Source organism: Frankliniella occidentalis, unplaced genomic scaffold (assembly GCF_000697945.3).
Source record: "Frankliniella occidentalis isolate FOCC.00 unplaced genomic scaffold, Focc_3.1 Scaffold27, whole genome shotgun sequence".
NCBI lineage: Eukaryota > Metazoa > Arthropoda > Insecta > Thysanoptera > Thripidae > Frankliniella > Frankliniella occidentalis.
In genome coordinates this window covers 1086785-1091706 of record NW_026267157.1, presented here as the reverse complement: position 1 = coordinate 1091706, position 4922 = coordinate 1086785, and positions in this window count along the sequence as shown.

Sequence of the window (4922 nt, the reverse complement as noted above, 5' to 3'; positions counted from 1 at the left end):
TCTTTGTTCGTTTTACGACCCCCCAGATTTCACCAAGAAATGCCCCTTTATATACAGAAAATAATACACTGCATCACGCTGTTTTTCTCTTTGGTCCCTCGTTTTTTTTTTCACGTTTCTTTCGGTTGCCTTTTGCCTTGCCTAGAATAACACGTCCGTTTTGCGGGTCATTTTTGAAGTTTGCCCCGGCGCCGTGTGGGCCCCCTGCTCCCCGCGCCCGCGCTGCGCCTTGTCCTAATTTGATTTTGTTCTTGCTTATATAAATGGAGAAACTTTGTTACACTCCTCGGCGGCGGTGCTCGCGCGAGGGCGAGAGGTTTCCCCGGACCCGGACGACTCGGCGGCGACTCGGGTCGGCCCTCGTAGTCTGTACAGTTCAATGTGCCGTCTCTAGTTGTGTTTTGTTTTCGTTTGACGCGCGCGATATTTGAACGCCCATTGGGGGCAGGCGGCTGTGGCGCGCAGTGATCCCCCCTATCCCCCCCCCCCTCTGGAACGGCGACGGCCTCCATCACACCGGTGCGTGGAACGAGGTGGAGATGACGAAGAGGGAGAAGAAGGAGAAGGCGGTGGTGGAGCTGGAGGGGGGTGAGGTATACCGCTCTGGAATGAGCAATATGAGGTGTTGGGCCCCGCGGGGCGGGTCGCCCAAGGTGTAGGAGGACCTTGTAGTGGCAGGGCCTGCAGGAGGGGGGGGGGGGGGGAGCCTCCGGGGAAATGACGCGGCCGCTCGCCGAAAAATGAGCGCCGTGCTACGGGGACCGAAATTAATTTGGTTATTGGCGAGGGGCGTGCCTATCCGATTTACAGGTCCTCCTCCTCTTTCTCCTCCTTTTCCGTCTCCTTCCCTTCTTTTCCTTTTGCTCGTCGTTCTCCTTTCCTTTCTCCTCCTTTTCTTTCTCCTTTTCCGTCTCCTTTTCTTTCCCCTTCTCCTCTTCCTCCTGCTTTTCTTGTTTCCTTTCTCCTTGTAATTTTCCTCCTCCTCCACTTCTTTTTCCTGCTTCTCGTCTGTCCTTGTTGTCTTTGTCATGTCGCCCTCGTTCGCCACTCTGATCACACCACGGAGTGCTCACCTGGTGAGCACACCGTATGGTTGCGGTTGTTGTCCACACGCTCCCCACCTCCCACAAGGCCCCCCCACCACCTTTATGCGCCTCTGAACCAATCTCCCCCGCACCCGCGGTTGCCGTTGCTGCTGGGCCCACCTTAAAAAGGCACTAGGCGACCCTGAGGCGGCCATAGCGCGGCCCTTACTGCCGACTTAAGGGTTGTTGTTTCCCCCCCACCCCCACCGGCCCTTATGGCGCCCGCGCGACAAGTACACGGCAAAATAACAACAGGTGTGTGTGTGTGTGTGTGTGTGTGTGTGCGTGCACTTTGCGCTACTGCCAACGCCCGGGCCACAGCCTGAGCTTAGGTGTGCGAAAAAAAAATCAAATTAAAAAGTTGAGGTTTGTGGATCGGCTTCACTTAAATTCCATTCCATTTTGAGTTAAAAGTGCTAAAGCTTGATATTCTGAGCTTTTATTTCTATTTTTTCGCCTACTGTGATAGACTATACCTCCACCGGAAAAAAATGTTGATCACTGGAAAACAAGTTTCGTGTGTTGGTGAAGGTGCCCCCCGTGTCGACTCGTTCATGCGTGTCCATGTACTTGGTACGCTGTTGGGTTTGCAGTGTATATAATAAGTTTGTGCACGGTGGCGCTTTTTCTCGCCCCACCCGGCCGCTGAAGGTGACTCCGGCAGCCGCGCGTCGCAGAGCCCCGTGATGACGTAAGGGACCCGGAGAGTCGCCGGCCGCAGCGGGGCAAGGCGGGGGAGAAGGAGGAAGAAGAAGAAGAAGAGGAAGAAGAAGAAGAAGAAGAAGACCCTCCTAATCCTCTACACAAGTTAGGTGCGGGGCGGGCCGGTGAGGCGGAAGGGCAATAAAGAAGCCACTACACGTCGCGGCGCGAACCTCTGCGCGCGCTGGGGGACACGGCGAAGGTCGTAAGGTGAGAGGAGAGCGAGAGAGAGGGAGAGAGAGAGAGAAAGAGACGGGGCCCAAGAGGGATGGCCTGGAGGTGCCGGCGCTGGAAACTTACCTCCGCAGGCCGCAGTAGTGTCATCAACTTCTCCCTGCCTGCTCTCTCTCTCTCTCTCTCTCTCTCTCCGCCCTAGCTCTCTTATATTTCACACCAGCAGCGGCGCGTGCGTCCACGTGTACCACCACCGCGGCAGCGTGCGCCGTTTACTTTGTTTGCTGTGGTGCCCCCGCCTTGGTCTCCAAACATCCGCGCGGTCCTCCCGACGCGAGGCTCGCGGTGCGGGACTTCCCCCCCGAGCCGTATGCGGCGGCGGGCCGCGTGGACACGGCTCGGACCTGCTGGGTGGGAATAGCGTGCAGAAAGCACGTCCGTCCTTCGACATCAGGCGAAACTATGCCAAGCTCAACCTTTGAGAGCTCTCGTAGCGCCTGGTGGGTAGGCAACATCTCGCATGGAGTGCATGCGTGTACTGCGGGATGGCCCACCCTCAGTCTCGCAGGCGCCGACCTCCTGTAATTTGCCATACGGATGTGAGGTACACGCTGCTGAGACTGACGAAGTGCGTGAAATTTGTGCCGTCGTGTCGTGACTTACTTTACTTTTCTTTTTTGTCTAACTATATTCTTAGGAGTAAACTCGTTATTGCCCTTAAATTACTAAGGAAAAGTAAACAATAACCTGTAAATAGCCAAGGATGAGTGGCAATTTTTACGCACACCTTCGTATGTTACGCTGGCACGGGTATAAGGCGGCAGCAGTGCTGTGGTCCTGTTGTCCAGTACGTGCCTGTAATTCTGCTCGGTGAGTGCGAGAGAGAGAGAGAGGGGGGGGGGGGCAGAAGGCGAGCGAGTGTGAGCGCCACGGCAAAGGAAGCTCTAAAGCACCCTTTGATATGGTGACAGGTGGCAAACGGGGCGCTCAGTGTGTCCCGGGGAGGGGGGTGGAGGGGGCGCCCCCCGTTTTACGCCGTTGCCGGGGGCGCCTGTACAGAACGCCACTCGTCAGGGGTGGGCTGCTGCCAGAGAGAGGGAGAGAGAGCGAGAAGGGACGAGGATGTGTTGGTTGGTGGTACTGTATATTTCCGCGGCGACGTTTACTTCGGTCGCGCAGGCGTGCCAATCCCCCTACCGATTTGAAATACGGCCGCGCCCCGCCGATGAGCCGCTAGTTTAGCCCGCCAGGTTGTCGCCGTGCCGTCAGCAAGCAGCGGGTTTAACGCGCCAGAGGTGCGTGGGTCAATATACTGTCGGCACTCCTGGCGCTAGGAGCAGGGCTGTCTTGGCCCGAGGAAACAGCGTTATAGTTGTAAGTGTAAATTGTGAAGCTGCTGTGTGACCTGACTGCGCGGCGAAAATAAAAGTTTGAATCTTAAGAATTGCTAGAAATGTTATGAATGTTTCTATTTTAAATGAGATTTTTTTTTGAACTAAGAAATAAATCACAACCTACATAACAGTACTTTTGAAGTAAGTTATTTCATTTGAGTCTGCCTTTGCGGTGAGTTTGGCGTCTGGTGACGGCCGCCGTTCTGCCCTGCGCCGCGCACCTCCTCCGCAAATAGAATGCACAGTGGTACCAACATCCCGTGTCGAACGGCGCCGTCGGCAACATTGAACGACCCGCGGGGCGCTTGCCGCTGCGCTGCAGGTCGTCAAACTGCCGCGCTGCGTGTGTTGGCAACACTTGTCAACAAGTTTCGCGGAACGGGCCGCGGGGCAGGGCGGTGGTGCATGCGGCGATGCCGCCGTGCGCAAACTTTTTATTTTCGGCAGGTTGGCCGGCCGGTCAGTCAGCGTGCGCGCCACCACAGGGCCTGCAGCACGCCTCCGGAAATGAGTTTTCTAGGCTGTGTGTGTGTGTGTGTGTGTGTGTGTCTGCGCGAGCGCGCGAGCGTGCCGCGAGCGTCAGCCAAGGCCGCTGCCGCCTCAGACGTTTTAGAGATGCATAGGCTTAAATGTACCACCTTTCAAAATAATCAAATAGCGCCCAAAAATTCGCGCCACGAAAAAAGTCAGTTTTAAATTGGACTTTGTCCATATACATTCTTTAACAAGAAGAAAAAACACGCGTATGGTTTCGAATTTATTTATTTATTTAATTATTTTTTTTTAATGCGTCATCTGTCACCGACAACTTGCAGTCTGACCACCAGGGGTTGGCAGCGGCGCGCAGGCAAGGGCCGTCCCTGGTGATGAGGTGTTGTTGGCGAGGCTGATGAGGCGCGAAGGCTTATAGCGGGGTGGGGCGTGGCGGGGCGGGGACGTAATACCTTGTGAGGGAAGGTGAGTGATGCGAAGCTCCCCCGATAGCGAGTGAGGCGCCATTAGCAGGGCCTTATCAAAGGGGAGCGGAGGGTCTACGTGGAGCCGTCACCGCCTCATCCTCGGCTGCGCAGGGAAATCCCCCCCCCCCCCCGCTGCCGGGGGATACTTGAAGTACCCTCTCGCCTTCGGACGGTCAAACGTTACCGTAGAACATCTAAGAAACTACCGGGAAAACTCAAAGATTGACGTAACTCGCCCAACTCTGCGACGGATTTACTCGCCTCTGCCTGAAATTTACAAAGAAATTCGCAGATATTGCAACAAAAATCTGGCCAAAACTCGATCAATAATTTTAGCAGAATGAAACCAGTAAAGTAACGACATATAAAAGCGCCCCTCCCCTTCTCCAGGTGCCGCCGCCCCTCTCGGCAGCGCCTGCCTCCAGCAGCTCTCTCCAGGCGCGCGCCCGCCGCGCTCTCTCGGGCGGCCTTCTCGGCTCCGCGCGCGCGGCCTCGCCACTCCGGCTCTGTCACGTCGACGTGAATAGGTAGCTGATTGATGTCCTCCTTAATCACTACGGCTCGGCGCCGTTGTCTTCACCCACCCCCACCACCCTCAACCCTCTCCC